We start from the raw sequence: 21,168 nt of genomic DNA on the forward strand, positions 1-21,168 counted from the left end.
ACAATAACCACTTGGAAAACCACTAAACTTGGGGCATGGAGCAGCATGCTGCTCAATGTAAAGCACATCAATGACTCGGTCAGGGGTAGTTTGTGCTATACACATGCAATTACTGTCAAATATGTAAACCTCCTTGCCCACAGTAATATCAGAATACTGGTCAGGCAGTCTACTGTAGTTAATACAGATGGCATAATAATTCCTTTATACTGCTGGACACTCTTACACTCAGGTAAGATAAAACTGCTACATGTCATGTCTATTGACCAGTACCGAACCAGAACACAACAATTAAAAAACACACATCATCAGCTGTACAGGCATGGAAGAAGTTAAGAGATCTGCTCCCTGCCGTTGGCCAATGGAGGACTTTAATTTAGACCACCCCTGCAGGTTCCAACAAGCTAACAGTATGACCACGTTTTAACACATCACAATGACAATCAGACATGGGGTGATATTAGCAAAGTTTATCCAGGCAGACAGCTCACCATTTCTCCCTCCAACCCAAGCCTGCTCTGGACCATTAACTTTAAACAAAATAGCTCAGAATGAACAACCCTGTACAGTTTCCCCGTTAAGTGAACTACGCTCATTAAAAATACCACAAAGGGACATGCAGAGCTGCCAGCTTACTGAAAAACAAAACGGTGCGCCTCGCTCACACTTCTTTATCCATCAAGCTACTAAGCACTGTATCTCAAGACACAATAATCTCACCACTCGGAGCATCAAGCACAACATGGAAACACTTCCCACATAAGAACAAAACAAAGACAGCACACTTCCAACCATACATCCCATACTGTGTAGCATGCTACACCTGGGGCCAAGCGCTGAAGCACCCCGCATAGCGGTAGTGAGCGTTACATAAATGTTGCATACAACACAATGCTATCTGAAATTCTACATGGAGACTAAAGTGCTAACTCCAGTCTTACCCGAGTGTGATCATACATAAACCTCTCTATCAGTCCCGTTTTCTGCCAAGGACAGGAGTTCTCAGAAACGGCTCGACACTTATTAACCAGTCCCTGTACATGACTCTCTGAAGCATTAAGGCGCTTGGACACACCTCCTCGGGTGCCATTGCCATTACAAATAGTGGCCTGTCTCCCGCTCCTGCGGATTCTGAGGCAGATCTTCCTACTCCAAGCCTCTTAATCCCCTTTTGTGTGGAGGGGTCAATTGATGGCAGGTTTGACAAGCTGCGATCACATTAATTCGGAGAGATTAGTGAATGAGGGGCGCATTAGAGTTTTAATCGATGATTTAATGGGGAGTTGCAGACCTCAAGAAGGCTTAAGGTGTTTTTACAAAACGGCTAAAGATAAAGGCCTTCAATGCATGGCACATAGCCCGAGGAGGCATCCATGTTCATATTTAAAGCGGGGATGTTCAACACACATTTAGCTCAGCAAGTAAATGGGCTTTCAGCAGCGATCTGTGGGCTTCAAGGTGGAGCTCAATCTAATATCCTTATTATTACTGTGACATTTACTCACGTACACAACTTTTAAATTGCAAGTTCATGGGCCGTTGGTTAGACCCAGACTGAGACTGATATACCCCCAAATTGTTGAAGTGAGTAATAGCAAGGATTATTCAAGCGCCGATTGACCTTTCAGTTTGCAGCATGCACTTTATGCACATGCCCTTGGTGGTTAGATATTCTTACGTCACACAGCTCTGCCAGTGCTCCCCATTTTAGTAATGACATTGAAGGTAATGCTGTCAAGCACCCCCACCTCCCCACCATGTTCTGTAGTAACTGTGCACTTCCAAAAATACATACAGGATTGCATGAAAGTGCCCCAATTCTGTCACGAGGCACCGGGCTCTTTCAATACGCAGTAGAGGTGGGCAAGCAAGTGAAAACTCGAGCCAGATGTTTGGCTTAGGCTCAGTTCAAGGTCCACTTGGATCCTTGAGACTAAAAACGAGCAGAGTTAAGGCGATCTGTGGTTTCTAACGCCCATTCTCTTATCGCATTCATTATTTTCTATAAAGTCGTCTACTTTCAAAATTACTTAAATATGATGTGTACTAATGTAGTTTCTCAGAATATTAAAGACAAAATATTGCCACTGGATGTAAAATGGCAGAAAGAAATAACCATCTAGTTGCTGAATTACACAAGCATGAAACCTGCGATCAATCAATCCCAACTTCCCTACATGATCAAAATGTGTGATTCCATGCAGTTTACCTCATTTTACTGTGCCGCCTTTTCCTTTACTATCATGTAAGAAATTGGATAATTGTTTGGGGTAGATGACTTTCCACCTTAAGAAATAATCACAACCCTCTTCAGGGTGAACCCTCAAAGTCACTAAATTAACTTGAGTTCAACACTCTGGTAGCAAACCAGCCGAACACGATTCCAAGGTGACCTATCGACCTGACACTAAACAACCGCACGTCAATTTTATGTTCTTTGTCACGTTTTTTGTATGTTCCAACTAAACTGCAACCACCCGCACCAACCGATATGTTCAATGTTATATGGGCGCAAGAACGAGGGGCAGACTCGAGAAGACTGCACAACCAATCTCCGAGCTAGATGTAAGCACAACCACCATTGAAACCCGGAGGGCCCTATGTAAATGCCCGACAAACCGGCTATATGTTGTATGTCACTTTGTACTCTGTAACATGTAAATACCAATAAAAATATTATTTAAAAAAAAGAACAGACAGGCTTAATTTAGGACAATGGGTCAATTATGTATGCAGTATCATAACAGCAATACAATCAAAATGCCAAACAAATAAACATCCCAAACATCATTATAAAATAGAATCTAATTTAAGAAACAAAATTACACCAAAGTGACAAAAACCTGATAATGGGAACCGGAGATATGAATTTTTAAATTTTAAGTAAAAATAGTGCCAAAAAGCACAAAGCACAATGACAGTCAATGGTCGCAGAACACTGGGACCTAGGTGTAATTTGAGCTGACCGCTATGGAGCATGGGTCAGATACACCAACAAGGTTTGTCCTTGTCTAAGATTTTACCTTTTGACTTGGTCGTTTAAGTCCCAATTCACCTCAAAAGTACACTTCTAAAGCTCTCCAGGACCTCAGGAGAGGTACTTAGAGACTTACAGAGGCCAGCAGCCTTGGTCCAGACAGAGTTCTGAAGTGGGTGCCTGAAGGTGCCACATTTGTGCCTAGCACTAGTTAGTGGGTGGGTAAGACTTCCTGGTATGCCCTAACCAATGAGGTAAACGTTCCAGGAGCCAACTTTATCCACTCTGGGCACTTTCAAAATGTCAAAAGCCTTCGGCCGCAGTAAACCTATGAGGAGTAGGTGTGTGTGTGTGGGGGGGAGTGAACTATGGTAATCCTTGTGTCCTCCTGCATCGAACAATAACATTCAGTTTGAGGCTGCCACAGTACCCACAATAAACCCTGACAGAAATCTTTCAGGACAAAAGCAGGATCCTTCAGCAACCAGAGAGTGTATCCACAAGAAATGTCTTGGCATCCTATTTTCTCTCCTTTCAAGTGTGCACCAAGTGTTATATGTGAACCCAGCAGATCTGTCGAGCTGGATTTGACACTGTAGGATCAAAAAGGATGCCCATAGCCCCCACTCTCTACTTTTTGGGGGGAAATCTGAGGAATCACCTCTGGTCATTCAGTTCAGACTATTCTTTACACCGCTGTGAGGGGTTTCACACCTATTCACGTCTATTCAAGGATAATTACTGGCTCGGAGAAACTGAAAAACCAAGACAAAGTAGGCACAAGGAACTTCAGGCAAGGAAAAGTTAACTTTTTTCAAAGTTACTTTTCCATAATATTTATTTGACAAAAATCCAACTTCACAATTGAATTGGATTTTTAATAACGGTTAGAAATAGAGGTTTAATTATTTTTCAAGCTTGTCCCATTCCAGAGATACAGTATCAGTATTTTGATTTGAACTCTAGTTTTCTCCATAGAACAGGTAGCCCTGCCACAGTGAAAGTAGCTTGTGGGTGCTGGTCATTGTAGAGACATAACATTACATTTGTACATGTCCTACTTTGAAATGCAGAGCACCCTCTTTTGTTGGCCACAAGGGCTACCTACGGATGACTTCATATTATTTTTAAAGGTAGATTTTTACCAATCAAAAGAGTTTTTTTGACAGTTTGCTGTGCATGTTTTGCACTGTTAAAGTCAGTCTACAGTGGTAAGCCTGAAGCCATGTTTGCATGGAACAATAGGTGCTGCAGTCCACTAGTGGCACTTAATTTCAAAGCCCTCTGTACATTTTGTACCATATCCTAAAGACTTATAGGCAAGTTAAATATACCAGCCAGGAGTATGCCAATTTGACCATCTTAAAAGTAGGAACTACTGGTCAGCAGGGGTAACATGCACAAAGTTCTAAAGCAAGCAAACATACAGGGCCCAGTATAATGGAAAAAATCACAATGTGACTATGCAGACAAGGGGGATTCCAATATATCACATTTGAGAGCACTTTGATCTTCATCAGTTCAGTACTTGGGTCTCTCCCCTATTTATGGACAATGCTCACGGACCGGCAGCGGTGGTCAGTAGGGCGGGAGAACAATCGCTAACACTAACGCTGACAGTCTTGTGATTTTCTCTTTGAAGCTGGTATTAGCAGCACGGACGTGCTTTTATTTTAATGATTAAGACATCTTAAATTTACTGAAATCCTTTAGGTGAAATCTTGTTTTTAAACCTACCTCTTGGTGACAAAGATGAATTGTATTTTCCTCTGTGCCTGTGGCTGCAGTATCGTTGCTCAGCAGGATGCTGAACCCCTCTGCTCCCATCCATCTCGGCCTTATTGGCAGCCATTTTTCCTCTTGAGACAGTGCCTTCTCTCGGGCACCATTTTTGTTAGCGCTCTAGTTGCACAATTGACTTGGGTATTTCCCCCTATTTATGGACAACGCTTCGTGAACGCGTGCAGCGAGCGCGCCTAAGGCAAGCCCGTCTGCGCTTGTCTGCGTCAGGAATGCGGCCACGGCCATCCACGCTCCCCCTAACGACCCCAATGTAATGATCACTGGAATAGCAAGAAGTTAAGGGATCTTAATGTGCTATGCTGTACCAATCCTACTTGTCCTGATTTCCGTTTGGCTAATGAAGCTTAGTTCTACCAATGTAAATCCTGCTCACATGTGTTTGGAGGTCGGGAAAGATTCCAGGGGATGGAGGTATTTGATGCTAATACACCTATTCTGGTAAATTGCATATCACTCCCAAAACATTCGGAGGACATTTGGCTTTCCCTTAAGTCCAATCACTGGGACCTTATGTTTCTAACAGAAACTTGGTTGACAGTCTTCTTACCCGGACATCTTGCTTGCGCTCCCCGCAGGCTTTAAGATCTCTATGGTCAACCGTGTGGATAATTCACGGGGAGGAGGTATAGCAATTATTTTTAGAGGCGGATGGGCATTCTCATGTAAAAAAATTGAGAATGTGAGGTCAATTGAGGCCATGTCCTTTTCCATTTAAATTTTACCAGGGTACACTTTTGCGGGCACTATTGTCTATCAACCTCCGAACTCTGTAGTCGCCCACCTTTTAAAATTGGGTGACATTATAGCCGATCTTTCGCTGAGACTTGCCAACTTCACGGTTTTGGGCGATTTTAATGTCCATATGGATGAAATGGACTGTGTCTTAGCAATCCAAGTGACTGAGATGTTGGGTGAACTAAACTTGGCTAGTTACGGCCACTACTCATCGGGCGGGTCACATGTTGGACCTTATTTTTTCAAACGACTCTTCAGTTAAGGTCGAGGCTCCTCTGCCTCTAACATGGTCAGACCACCGGCTGGTCCTGTTCAACCTGCTAAGAAGTAGTGGGAAACAAAGCTTGAGACCAGAGGTGGTGAAGAAGAGAAATTGGAAGAGAGTTTCCTCCGAGTCCTTAGGTCCCATTCTACATAACACCACACTTCGGCTGACAGGTGATCCTAGCATGGATGCAATCTCCTTCAATGAGTGGGCTGCTTCCTCCCTAGATGTTATTGACCCCTTGAAAATAGTAAAACTGGCCAGGAAAAAGCCTTCTGCTCCTGGGTCTCCCCGGAGCTTCGCTTGAAGAAAAGCGCCTGTAAAGCACTGGAGCGCAATTGGCGAAAGACTTATAATCCTGAGGCAAAGAGTATATATAAAAGCACACTAAAACAATTTCATGCCCTTACACGCCTGGCTATTAGGAATTTTCTAGCCAAGCAAATTAAAGAGTCGCATAATTCATCTAAGGAAGTGTTCAAGATCGTGCAATATTTTATGAAACCGCAAGCCACCCTGTGCACGATCAGGCCCTCTGTTGATTTATGTAGAGATCTATCTAACTTCTTCCAGGAGAAGGTTCACTCTATATATTCTTGCTTTCCGGCGTCAAAGGATTGTACAACTTCCTCACTGGCTGTGGATTCCTCGTGTCACTGGTCTGATTTCCGACCATTCTACCTGACCTTGTCCTTGCTAGAACTAAGTCTGGCTCGCCTCTCGATCCTTGTCCTGCTAGCTTTTTTAACCAGCTGGCCCCATTTTTTAATTCACATCTTAATGTTATCTGGAACGCTTCTTTGATGTCAGGGAGTTATACCTCTGTTTGGAAAAATGCTTTTGTTCTGCCCATTCTGAAATAGGATGACGCAGATCCTTCCTTACTCAAGAACTATAGGCCCATTTCCCTGCTGCCCGCACCTGCAAAAATATTGGAGAAGGAATTCCAGAGACAGCTTTCCAACTATCTGGAATCAAACAATCTCCTTTATGATTCCCAGTCGGGTTTTAGGGTGGGCTAAAGTACAGAGACTGCGCTGTTAGAGGTGGCGGAAACCATCCGAGAATCCCTAGACCAGGGATGCTGTGCCATGCTCGTGCTGCTGAACTTGTCCGCAGCATTCGATACGGTCTCGCATTCGATTCTTATAGACCAACTGCCACAGCTGGATATCTCAGGGACCATCTTAAACTGTTTCTGCTCTTTTTTGGAGGGGCGGTCTCAGCAGGTTTTTCTGCGCCCTTATGTCTCCTCCTCTTGCTCCATGGTATGCGGAGTCCGGCAGGGCTCGGCACTTAGCCCTACCCTGTTTAATGTCTATCTGGCTCCTTTGGCATCGATTGTGGAACATTGTGGAGTGAGAATTATTTCTTACGCTGATAATACACAGCTTGTCTTTTCCTTTAAAGACACTGCTAAGGCGGCGTTTGACAGCTTCAGGCATTGTCTAACTAAGATCTCCTCTTGGATGACGGACAATTGCTTGAAATTAAATACTGATAAAACAGAGGTGATGTTTTTTAACCAACCTTCACCCCCACTGGCTGATCTCTGGTGGCCGTCGCAGTTGAATCCCCATCCTACACCTGTCTCTTCAGTCAGGAATTTAGGCTTTAAATTTGACTCAAAATTGTCAGCCAAGGCTCAGATTCTTCAAGTTTACAGAGCATGTTTCTGGAAACTTAAAACATTGCGAAGATTTCTCCATCTGTTGCCGATGGACTGTCGAGCCACTATAGTCCATGCCCTTATTACATCTCAGCTGGACTTTGCTAACAGCTTATATTTAGGTTTGCCAGCCTATCTTATTCATAGGCTGCAGACAGTCCAGAACGCCACAGCGAGGTTCATCCGAAATCTGTCCCTTCACCACCACATTTCCCCTCATCTGCGGAGCCTTCACTGGCTCCCTGTGAAAAGGAGAATTGAACTTAAGGCATTGTCTCTAGCTTTTAGAGTCACAAGAGCTAGAGGTCCAGGATATCTGAATAAATACTTCAGAAATACTATCAGTCCAGGACTCTGCGTTCCAACTCTCAGATGCTTCTCCATATCCCTCGCTTCTCTAAAGCCAGGATGGGCGGGCAAGCCTTTCCAGTGAGAACGGCCGCTCTCTGGAATGCTATGCCTTACCATCTGCGGAAAGCAAATTCAGAACCTACTTTTAGGAAGGCGTTGCAAACATGGCTGTTTGAATTGCCTTAGCATGTTCCTTCTCCTCCCTTTCTGACCTCGTAGTGCCGGGGCACTGCTGTTGGTGGTAGCCGAGCGCTTTATAAACTCCTTGGTATGGTATGGTATAGTTGTTCAGAAAAAACCTATATGACTAATGGTGGTTCACTAAAATACCAACCGAAACCGACACAGGGTACACATTACAACTGACTTACCACATAGTTCACATATGGTATCTTAACAGGACGATGGGGGAGTGACATGAATGTTTGTAAGTTCATGTTTAGAAAATATCACTTCTATTAAACGCCACTCAATGCGATGACACAATCCAAAGCTCTAAAGTGAAACACCTCCACATGTTTATGAAATATACTTTCTTGAATTATGGACAGTCTTATGACACATGATGAAATTATATTCCAGATATGTTATCGCCTTGGGATATGATAGGGCTCTTCGAGCAAAGTAAGACCCTTGGCTCAGCCTTCTCTGTTAATTTGTGAGCTTGCCCACCTTTAATACTCAGACACCACAGATAGCTCACTTGCCAGTGCACTTTAGTCCTGGGACTCACAACATTTCTAGATATTCCAGTACTGAGATTCACGCCGAATACCTGGAAATTCTGTCTCTTGGCACCTGGGAAATTCCAAAGCTCAGATCAACACACAACTATGACAATGCCTGAAGAACCTCATCGACTTCCAGGACCAGAGCCCACATACAACTATGTTCGTAATGCACCTCAAATCTCCATGTTCTACTCATCTTCAATCTGGACCCACAGGTAGCTATGCCAGTGCACTTCAACCACCTCTGCCGGTGCATCCAGCACCGAGAACCTCATGCAGCTCCTTCAATGCTTCCCGATCTTAGACAGGTATGGCACTAAACTGTATACTTCCGTTTTCATGGGAACCATGAATACACTCAGGGTTGGTAAGTTGCTTCCACTATATACCAAAGTAGAAAGATTATTTTCCCCAACTTAAAAAATCTGCAAAAACAGGAGCCCAGTCGAGGCGAGGCCCTGAGTTCATCGACTGTTGAACAGTTGACCCTCTGCACCTGCTTTGGCACTATGTGCGACTACGCAATCACTCACTCTGGGAAACATTTAGTCAATCACAACATTTCGGCAACCAGCAAATCTAACAGGATCCTGCGCCCTTGTTCACCTAGATCAAAACCCGCCAAATGCAATATCACCAGGACCAGGGGCAGAAGAAACGTGTGTACCATTTTCTTCACAGCAGTCCTCAAATGCTTGACATGCTTACCTCCCTAGCCATACCACCTTGTGCTGAAACCTGCTCTCCACGTGGGCTCCATGAAGCCACTGGTATGGTACACCTCGCGAATCCTCCTTATATTAGAGTGGCTTAACACCTGGCGAGTAGAAATAGTACATGTTGCACAGAAAAAACATGTGAAAATATGAACATCACTTCAGGCTTAAAGCTAACTCATATTACAATAAACATACCGCTTTTTTTTTTTACAGATCTCCCCCTTCCAAATCCTTTGCATTATCTGATCATCAAAACCCAGACCAGCAGCCAATGAGACTACCCCACCGCAAAAAGAGCGGGAACTAAATTTCCGCCGGGTCATTCCCAAATGCCACTAAAAACCAACTTTAACACTTCCACGAATTGAAAACTGGACAGAGGAGTTCTTTCAGCAAGGAGGAACAATGTCGGCAGGCGGCCATGTACTCTTCGATTGCCTGGACAGTAGCGAGATACGGGGCACTACTGAGGATAAAGTGCTCACTCTGTCCCCTCTGGTCAGTCTTTGAGAATGGCAAAGACCCACCTGGCCAGCTGACACCCTCTGCGCAGAGGGCCCTTTATTGTCAGCATTGGATCTCACTACCATGCAACCCCACACCTTTCTCCTTTCCTCCTTTCTCCAAGCACTGATCGGAGGCAGGTAGGCAACTCTGCCAACCGGGATTGTGTGAAATACTTGTTGACGAAATGTAGGTACCATAGCCCCCAACCAGGCCTGGAAACAGGGGATGTAGGAGGACGGCGCATAGTACCATACACTACTGCCAGCAAACTGCCTCAAAATTAACTAAACACATAGAGCGCTTCAAGCGCCATTTATTCCAGACTAATAAAGTCAATGAATGCCCCCGCAGGGCCAAAATAGAGTGGATTTATTTAAAAATTTAAGAAGAGCACATTGCACAACAGTAAATTACAGCCCAACAAATTACAGTACTGACCCACATGGGCCAAAATTCCCTGAATTAATTAACCCCTCCCATGCTCATGACGAGCTCAGCTCGTCATGAGCCGTGGAACTCTCGCATGCGGAGATAATTCCCCTGCTGTGCGAGCGTTCCACGGCAGGTAATGCACCTGTGACGAGTTGAGCTCGTCATGAGCACAGGAGCGCCGTGCCTCATGACGAGCTCAGCTCGTCATGAGCGTGTGTGCGCTGAGCGCGCCCCCCTCCTCCCAGCGCTGCGGGGGAATAACCCCCGCAGAGAAGGGCCTAAGATAAAAAAGAGTGAATCACGCACTAGTAAATTACTGCCCAATAAATTCCAGCACTGCTCATGCTTGCCAAAAAATCAGGCTGAATTTATTAAAATCAAGAGATGCGCATCATGCACCAATAATCTGTGCCCATTAACCAGGGCTGGACTGGAAACCCAAAGCATCCCTGGCAAATTTTGTCAGACCAGCCCCCATAAGGTGCATAGCGAGGGAGTGCAGCTATGCATCTTACGGTGGCTGGTCCCCCACAAGCCCTCTATAGGAGGACTTGGGGTGTTCTACCCCAAGACAATGTGGGGAAAAACTGTGCTTTCTAAAACACATTTTTTCATTATATATTCCAGGGTATTCGTCGTTTTTAAAGCATAATAAATGATTACCTTACAGTGCACCAGGACACGGCAATCAATTGGGGCACTTCAACGATTCCCTAATTATCACCCTCCAACAGTGCCTCTCATCTCTCCATAGCACCTCTCTTACATGTATGCCTCTCATACTAGTGTAGGGTGTCGGAGCATGTTTCATCTTACACATACACAAGTGTAAATCAGTGTTTGGAAAATGTTACATAAGACAATGGGGAGTACAAGGTGTAGGATTCACGTCTTCCATACTGGTAGGCATTTTTTAAAGAGTCCTTGGTCTGGGGAAGCCCAAACTAAAGATTGAGAATGTAACACAGTGGTTAGGGTTGACTTTACTAATTTCTAACCAAACAAACCCTTTTTAGAAAAATGTTGATAATTAAAGACTGGGAAAAAACATGACTTCCTCACCTAAATTACGATTGTAACTTATGAACTGCACAAAAATAAAAGGATCTGTGTGAAAAAAGCAGTAACCCACTGAGCTGTGCACATAAAATACTGTTCTGTGATCCACACAACACACTCTTTGCAGCAGGCATATTAACCCAATGCCACTAGACAAAACTCTGAACGCTGTCCAGCAGGTACATTGATCACCTGAGTTATCTTGGCACTTTTATTGTTGCCTGAAAACTGTTGAATAAACAAAGAATAATGCAGAGCTTTTAAAACAAACTGCTGCACTGCTACAAAAGTGTCCCCAGGATCCCTGTACCAAATAAACCTGGTATTTGTAAAACGCAAACTAATCACCCCTGAGGGTCTCAAGGCGCTGGGGACCGTCAGGGAGATTATGCGAGCTATTGCCCAGAGTCACATGGTGCTGGGCTGAGCTACCGCCGGGAATCGAACCGTGAGTCTCGTGCTCAATTGTCAGCCGCCCTGCCCGCTGCACCATGCCTCTCTCAAAAACGGACTCCAACCAGGGACGGCTCCTCTGCTGGAGCAGAGGATCGTCGCCCTGCTAAAATGACTCCCAAAGCCCCAGAGATGAAAAAAAGAAAGGTCATCCATTACCATTGTATTATCATCCCCAGTCTTTAACTAAGTGGCAGGACGGAGGTTGGGCTGCTGCTGAGTGACAGCAACAGGGAGGTGATTGGGCTGTCAAATGCGCAGTTTAAAGTACACATGTCTTTTTGGCCAGCCATCTTGCAATGGCCAGCCACACATGCACACTTTAAACATTTCTAAGCCAGCTGTCTTAAGACAACTGGGTTAGAGCAAGTGCAGGCCTCCAGAGCGCTGTGGAGCGCCGCGTTAAGGCTGCTCCCTCCAATCAGGGTGCTACTTTCATAGTATGAGAGCAGTGCCAGTAGGTTCCTGGTGGCCAGGCTGCAGAAGAAGAAAGAAGAGGAAGGAAGCGGTGTCTCTTGATAGGTGTTTATTTGAATTTGTTTATGTTTATTTGCGACTGCTCAGGTGCGTGCCCCCCCCCCCTCCCGAAGTTCCCAGCCACCACTGCCCCCCATCATTCCAGCCTCCGAGGGAAACGCCGGATGTCCGGTATGGGCAGTCTTCTGGCTTTACCACTAACAGAGGAAGTGGGCTTTTATTAACCAGCTTCCACCGACCATGTTCCCAGCAACGTGCTCCTCCGTGCCAACAAGGGTTGTCACTAACCAACTTCCACCGACCACCTTCCCAGCAACGTGCTCCTCTGTGCCACCAACAAAGCCCAACAACGTGGCTTCAAATCTGGCCCAACCAGGCACGCAAAGCTTTAACCCCTTTTCCCCCACCCCATCCCGTCGTGCTGCGTGCTGGGCTGATGCTGCCGGACAGATTGCTGAATAAAGCATCTTGCTGGGTGTTAGCTACAAGTAGGCCGTTTACAGACATACCTGTCACAAAGAGCACGCACTATTTCCTTTATATTTAATTGCCGCAGCTTTATTCCTTTCAAATCGCCCCCCTTTGTGAATGTTGAGTGTCTGGGGTTGGGTATTATGAATGCAGGTATTTTTACAGCCCATCCCAGTCTACAGACACCAAAAAACTAGAGGAGAGACACAGATACACAATCAATAACAAGCATTTGCAATGAAATAGGTCTCGCATTTATGCAAGTTTGAGCTATGGACATTGCAAATAACAATGCCTTTTATTTTTGTTTTGAAAACAAAAATAAAAGGCATTGTCATTTACAATGCCAATAGCTTAAACTTGCATAAATGCGAGACCTATTGCATTGCAAATGCTGGTTTCATTTATTGTTCAAAAATTGATCTGTGTTTTTGTCTGTAAATTTGAGGATATAAATACAGGAGCCGAAAATGGCTCATTTTCAAGGTCCTATTTTAAATGCTACCAGGTCTGAGACCCGGGCCACAGCTTGGAGTGCTCCTTAAAATAGCAACGGTCTACAGGCTGAAGCACTCATCACTGAGGTGCAAGCATGTTGGGGGAGGGTCTAGAGTTTATAATAAATTACACTTTACTGCACTGACTGAATGTAAAAGTATACATACTATTGACGAAACTCCGCTCTACACTGCTTTCATTTTACCTGTTCTAGAGACATACTTTCTATAACAAGGGAAGGCAGTTGGAACAAAGGCTTACTGAATGTTGGGGTGCGGGGTCTGTGTGTCTCGTGCAATTAGGTTTTCTACATATTTCTCTGCCCACACTTTTCACTCAGCAGGACATGCATCTTCTTTCGTTTCGAGGTGTACAAGCTGCAGTCTAATCATTTAGGAGTTGTGGGGTTGTTTAAACTACATAGGCCCCTCTAAGGGCAGTCTGGGATACCCTTCGTGGAGGGTCGCCTTTCATGTTGGAGAGCAGAGGGCATACTCCAGCCGGATAGGGGCGGGAAGAGCTGTTGATCTAACGGAAACGGCCCTGGGAGGGAGGAGAAAAGGGAAGCCGAGCCACGCCCGCTTGTGACTGACCAAAGTAAAAAAAAAAAAAACGACACCCGCAGCCACGCTAGCGTCTAGTAGCAATAAGAGAACATATGCTCGCCTTTTACAAATTAGAACCAACCGGATTAAAGAATAGAATATCAAGTGTATTTACATAAAGCTATCCGCGCAGCCATGCCTCCTGCAGAGGGGGTTCCCGCAGGCGTAGCCCCTCAGAGCATCGACATTTTTCAAATATCTGTAGCAGACGGGCACACTGCTGGGTCTCGCACACCCTCCCGCAGAGGTCTCCGATGATGTGGGCTACTGACGGCCGCCATGAGGCACCAGGGGATATGGCAGGGCACTGGTTGAACAGATAAGCTGTCTCTGGGCGGTTGCAGCCGGTGAATCAGCCCTGCGGTAGGTAGCCTGTGCCAGCCCTAACACCAGGGCCTCACGCCGCCTTGTTTATTTTGCTCTCCCGAGGCAGTCTAGAGAGACTGCAATCAGAGAAAAGCGGCAGACCTGGGCGGTGACACGCAGAGGCCCAGCACCGCCTGACGGAGGGCGAGAAGGCGGAGGACAGCAGACGGGCGGGGGGCTTGGACAATATGGCGTGACAAGCGAGTCATGTTACAGCGTATGGGTGGGAGGCTGCCTGATAAAATGAGGAAAACGTGACAGCAGGAACTCACAATATAACAAGGCAAAACCAACTCTCCATCTGTCCGCGGGATAGGACAGAGCGGAGGGGGCCACGCCCCACCCTCGACCGGCACTCACATTTCTCAGCAGAGTCTGACGCCTGTCCGTGAGGGAGGAGTAAAAAAAAAAAGTGCGTAACCAGGAGAGACTAAAAAGCCTCACAATGTGAAGCAAGCGTTTAGCATGGAAGTTGACGCAAGCCAATAGAAAGAAGGGGCGGAGCCTACACTCCACTTCTGAAAGTAAATCGATCACAAAAAGCCTCGCAGAGCGAGCAGCGCGCATGCGCGGCAACACAGGTCTGTGAAACCTAAAAAAGACTAAATGCTCACCTCGTGTAATGTAAGCAAGAGACCCAGACCGAGAAATGGAAGAAAATAATTGCCACGGAGTTTGCATTCTAAAACAAATGTAAATAACAGCAAGCATGAAATTAAAATGTGAATTTCAGGACAGGTCAGGTTTTTTTTTTTTTGAAGCCTTTTGGAACTTGCAGCAAAAATGTAAAATAAACAAAATGTTGCATTGTGGCATCGGATTAAAATAATGTTTCTCGATGGCTTTTTTCTATTTAGAGCTTACAATCCACTTTTGTCACTACTAAGTACTGGAACCTTTATGTGTTACTATTGTACTGTGTAATAGTTCTCAATTTACCCAGGTCAGAGTGACGGAAGACTGCCTTGCTAGTATTCAAACTTGCAACCTATAGTTCACAGTACGTTTCAGCAGCAAGCGCTTTAATAACCATTATATCCATCATTGTACATAATGCACAGAATAGGCATGTGGTCTATATATGTACTCCTACCAGTATTGCACATTCTGCAGTGACCTATGTGCAAACTGCAGGGCCCAGCTTAAATCCCAGCAGGGGCATCTTAGCCTTTCATCCTTCTGGCATTGGCAAAATGAGTCCACTCAGATGAGAGGGTGTCTGGTAAATTATAGTGTCAAACACGTCTTAATTTAGCCTCAACAATGAAAATATGATGCGTTGTAGAGTTTTTGTGATCATTCAAAATTAGTTAACGGTTTAACCATAAGGAATTTTATCGAAATATAACTTGACTGATAGATTGCCGTCTTTCTGTACCATCAGAAGTGGGGTATAAAAGAATGCCATGCTGCACATGGGAGCGTCACATTTAATTTACTGAGGTTGGGGGAGGGATTAGTGGAGGAAGCATCACAGACAAAAAGACATGTTTTGTGTGTTGCGCTAATAACTTTTGTTCCGTTTCTGTGTCCGTTCTACCATTAAGTCTCACTGGAAGCTACAAATTATGTCAACGAAAGTGGCCGAGTTGAGTTATGTAGTACACTGTGAGGCGTTATCCTGTTTGAAGAGGTGTACTTTCTATGTTTTTAGCAGAGTGAATATAAACTGCAATACTGCATTTCTTTCTGTATGAATATGCCTTTTGTATTATATGATCACTTGAACATGTTTAGTTAACTCCTGTAACTGTAATGTAGCATATGCCCACTGCAAATTTACATCGGAGTCTCTAAATGTACAGGCACGGAGAGGCGGAGTAGTGTATATCCGGGTTAAAACAAGTAGCCTCTGATATTGAAAAGATTCTGGCGCTGATTCGGGATAAAAATGAAGACATCGAAGCGCCCTCAAGGCGGAATAACGTGCGCATTTTGGGCCTGCCGGAATCAACGAACATAGGGCGATTGGAAGAATACATCGAGGCCCTGCTTTGTGACATTTGTGATGCTGAAAATCTCTCAAACATGCAGGTTTAGAGAGGCACATGGTTCAAATAGCTTTGTTGCAGGAAACAAACTTGGACAAACAGACGGAAACTAATATTGCACACAAATGGGCAAGATGTAAGTTGGCTTTGTCTTTTTCCACCCATGCGAGAGGGGTACTCATATTGATTAATAAAGGAATACCTTTCCTCCCTATTCACTCGCATACCGATAGCGAAGGTCGCTAGGCCATGGTGCAGGGCAAACTGGGCATTACATTGGTAACGATCATTAACGTATACGGTCCGGCTGTAGATGATCCACAAGCTTTCATACAGTTGCTAGACGTGCTGCGTACATGGCCAGAAACAGCAGTCCTCTAGGGGAGGGGGGCGATTTTAATACACATCTTAATCCAATTTTGGATAAATCTAATCCGCATGGTGTACGTACAATCAAGGTGGCTCAGTGTGTTCGGGAGGCCATGTTGGAGTTGGGACTTGTGGATGTATGGCGCCTCCGCAATGCTAATGACAACGTTGGCACACATGTCACCCCAGCCTATAACAGCTGGTCAGGTTTAGATTATTGGTTATCATATGAAGAGGCCAACGGGTGGGTAACGCACATATACAACCTACCACGCACCCTCTCAGATCACAACCCTGTATTTCTTGGCATTCACATATCTGCAAACATACACCGCCCCTTTACCTGGCACTTTTGTGCTGAGGCCCTATTTGATCCTATATATGAGGACACTATCAGACGGGCAATTACACAGTACTTTGAAATAAATGTGGGCTTGGTGGAGAGTTCAACCTCACTATGGGAGGTCTTTAAGGTCACAATACAGGGGTGTGCATAAGCACGACATCGGGCATTCTAAAAGATATTAGAGGTCAACTTTCCAAGACTGAGAAACTATTAGGTGAGCTAGAAAAACAATATTCAGCTACCCCATCTGCCTCCTCCCTTGCTAGAGTGCAGGAGTTATTAGCGGAATATCTCACATTGGCTGAGTCAGAGGCACACTATATGGCACGTCGTCATGTGGCCAGGGCTTATGGAGAGGTGGGGAGCCCTGATAGGAAACTTGCTTCTACGCTACACTTCAGGTCAGATCATCAACATATTACCAAGATAGTATATGACCGGGGAGTTGAGCACTACACGCCCCAAGCGATAGTGGATCAGTTCAGAGGTTTTTACTGAGAAATATACACTACCCGTGGGGGTGCTGATGACGAAGTCCTGAATGACTACTTGGCTGACATTGCTTGTGTGTGGTTGTCGGATGGACACCAAGACTATTTAAGCCAACCTATAGAAGAGGCTGACATTAAAGAGGCAATCCTATCTCTGCCTAATAACAAGGCCTCGAGATCTGATCGTCTAACAGCTGAATTCTATCAACAGTATGTAGACCTTCTTGTCCCCTATTTATTAGAAATGTACGCAGAGGCTCATGATTCTGGCATCCTACCCCCATCCCTCAGGCATGCTCTCATCATCACACTTCTCAAGAAAGACAAATCACCTACACTATGTGAATCATACCGCCTTTGTCATTGATTAATTTACACGCAAAAATATTAGCGAAAATTCTAGCCACCAAAATACAACCTCTACTGCCCAGTTTAGTATTACCTGATCAAACTGGCTTTGTGCCTGAACGTTCCAAGTCCCATAATCTTCGCACAATATTTGCCATGTTTCACATTCTAAATCCTGACCTTCCAGCAGCAGCGGGCATGCTCGATGCCGCTAAGGCATTTGACTCCACTGAATGGAGTTATATGTTTCACGTTCTGAAAAGAATAGGGTTCCTAAATGTTTTGCTACGAAGGCTGCAGGTCCTATACAATGACACGTCAGCGAGGGTACGAGTGGAAGGCCTCACCTCCGAACCATTCGTTATCGAGCGTGGCACACTTCAAGGGTGCCCCTCATCGCCCTTACTATTTGCTATTATGATTGAGCCATTGGCATGCATAATACGACAGCGTCATAGACACACTGCACTTAATTTTAGTCAGTGACCCGTCGGAATATCAATGTGTGCAGACGACATGGTCCCTTGTCATCCGTGACCCACAGACTCATCTCTCTTCAGTCCTCCGAGAATATATCAGATTCTGACTTTTCGCCGTACTCACGATTAACTGGGGAAAATCGGTCATTATTCCTTTGACAACCTGCACAACTCCCCCCTTTGCTCCCCCCCCCCAGCTGGAATACCCTCTAATTTGGACAACGGACCCATTCAAATATCTTGGGGTCTGGGTACATGGCGACCCTGAGGCTGTAATCAGAGAAAATTATGGCAGAGCGTATAGCACTTTAGTGAGTCAAGTGGAAAGATGGTCACATCTCCCGTTGTCCTTGGAAGACCGCATCGCAGTTATCAAGATGGTCATTCTTCCCCCGCTTTTTATATCTCTTATGTAATATCCTTGTTAGCCTCACTAGGCACTTCTTCACCACAATTAAAACACAACTTTTGAGACTTGTGTGGGGTGGCAAGCAGGCGAGGATTAACTGGACCACACTAACACTTTCGTATGCGCGAGGGGGCTTTGGGGCACCAGATTTTTATCTATATTATTTATGTGCTCAGGCCCAACAAGCCTACTACTGGTTTAGACCACATGCCTTCACTCCACATCTAGTAGTAGAGGACGGGGACGCACATCCTATACCATGAGAAGGGGTGATCACACACGCTCATAGAGGCACACCCAGAGCGGAGATTAACACCATTGACACTACTATTGCAGCGTGGCAGACAATTGGAAAACTTGCAGATAAGCTTCCCATATACGCCCCAGCTTTGCCCTTGGCTGGACATGTGGCTCTGTCAGTCACACGGGAGGCTGGTCCTCTGAAATCTATAAAGGAAGTGCGAATAACACATATGCGTGATCTCAGGCAGTTACATCACTGTTGGAGATCTAGAGTTCTTTGACAATCGCACCCCACTTTTTCTATATACTTCACCGCCTAAAGCAAGCTATCACGAGCCACTACAAGTCCTTTCCCACTGAACCTCCCTCTCTTCATTCACTGCAGCTACTCATTGTAGCTCCTTCCAAAAAAAAAAAACGAATCACTAAACTATATAAGGCAGTACAGGAGGAGACAGTGAGAGCGGCAGATAAGGCCTTGAGTGCTGGAACACTATACTAGATCCCCCTATCACTCTGAAGGAATGGGACAAATATGTAAGTTGACTGGTAAACTCATGCCCAATGGTAATTTGCGTATTATTCATTTCAAATGTATTCATCAAATGTATCATACTCCTGTCAAACTGTATAAAATGTGTCTTCGAGACTCAGATCAATGTAGCAGGTGCGGGCAGAATTAAGCTGATTTCTATCACCTTGCTTGGGGGTGTGGGTCTGTCTTTAAATATTGGGAAGAGGTGTTGAACCGACTACATATAATGACGGGGTTCTCATTACAATGCACACCACTTACAGGCCTGCTTGGGTATGTTCCTTTGCTGAAGGGTGTGTTGGGTAGATATGTTCGAGTCGCCCTCTTGCCAGCCAAGAGGCAGGGGAGCAATGACGTGGGAGAGCAAGCTCATTCCACAAATTGAAGTTTGGGTCAAGGACCTAGTGTACTGCCAAGAAAATCTGGAACTGTTTTCTGAAGAGCAACCTGTAACATCTAGGCCCAAAGACATCTGGGAACCGCCACGGCAATACCTCTCGCACCAAGCTCAAATGGATGTCACATCACCCTGATGTATATTTGTAATGCAGTAGCAATATAATATTGTGAGTATGCATATAATAGACTATGTAAAGACCTTTACACTGATGTTTAATGTGTATTACAATCACAAAAGAAATGCATAAGCCAGTTGATTGTGGTTATTTTGTTTGCATTGCCATGTGTGGCAACAATCTCTTTGTTTTGCTATGAAAACCCAATAAGGAGAATTAAAAAAAAAACATATTACGCACGCCAAGGAGCAAATATCTAGAGCTATTTGGAACAAATATGATTTCTGTCAGCAGAAATAATCATTGCCAAATGCCTCACGTGACATGGCAGAGGATGAGGGCAGCATAAGTGCTGTCCATGCGATCCAGAGTGAGGCACTCACTATGAACAATTTGAAATGCTTGAGCTTGACAGTGTAGGCAAGAGGCAGAGAAATGAAACATCGCTTCGAGTACCTAGCCTCAAGGATTGCATGCACTGAAACCACAGATGGAACCCTTGAAAAGAGAGTGACTGCAGTAGAGTGTTTTGGACATGTGCCATTAAGAACCTCAACCAAATGTCAATTTCAGAGACAATGTCTTGTGGTCATGACACTTGAAGTATGAGACTGAGAGCCTAGAGAACAGACTGAGAGGTAATAGCAGCAGAGTGTTGAGCTTTCTACCCCTGAACGAAGGTGAAGAAATGGCAGCCACTCTGCAGACTTTTATACAATCGGAGGTCCTACAAAATAGATGGGTCCTGAGCCGGTGGAACTTAAAGCTATTAGACTTCTAATAAGAGGACCAGGGCAGAAGTTGAGAGGACTGGAGACATTATTATAAAGTTAGGTTCTGCTTCACTAAGAGGTATGGAGACCCATGCTGTGGCGATGTGAGATAAACTTACATTTTGAGGCAATAGATTTCTGCTCTTCCACAACCTGAGCAGAATGACCAGGAGAAGGCAGGAGAAGATGCAGATTGTCAAGAAAGAACTAAGCCAGTGAACATTTCTGCTTTCTTATGGTATTTTGCTCTGCTACATATTTAGGAGGGTGTTACTTGCTGACTTCACTTGCATACAATAATGGAGACCAAGCAGGTTAGCAGGAGTGACCAAAACACTGGGGAGGACATCACCTGACCGTGATTTTCTGCCCCTATACTAAGAGAAACGTGGGTTTCACTGGCTCATTTGAAGTGATTTGAATGTTGGTTTCTTCGGTCCCTTGCTTATTCCTACACTTCCAGTTCTTCTAATACAGACTGAAGAGATTTTTTTCTATATTATTACAGAGCTGTCCTGTTAGGAATTGATTGTTCTTCAATTGTGCCAGTT

General features: G+C 44.9%; 1 protein-coding gene across 4 annotated transcripts in view; it reads right to left on the reverse strand.

Moving 5' to 3' along the window:
* TBC1D16 (TBC1 domain family member 16) overlaps positions 1-21,168 on the reverse strand; it is a 785,234-nt gene that overhangs the window by 306,796 nt on the left and 457,270 nt on the right. The window lies entirely within an intron of this gene.

Source organism: Lissotriton helveticus, chromosome 7 (genome assembly GCF_964261635.1).
Source record: "Lissotriton helveticus chromosome 7, aLisHel1.1, whole genome shotgun sequence".
In the NCBI taxonomy this organism is placed as follows: domain Eukaryota; kingdom Metazoa; phylum Chordata; class Amphibia; order Caudata; family Salamandridae; genus Lissotriton; species Lissotriton helveticus.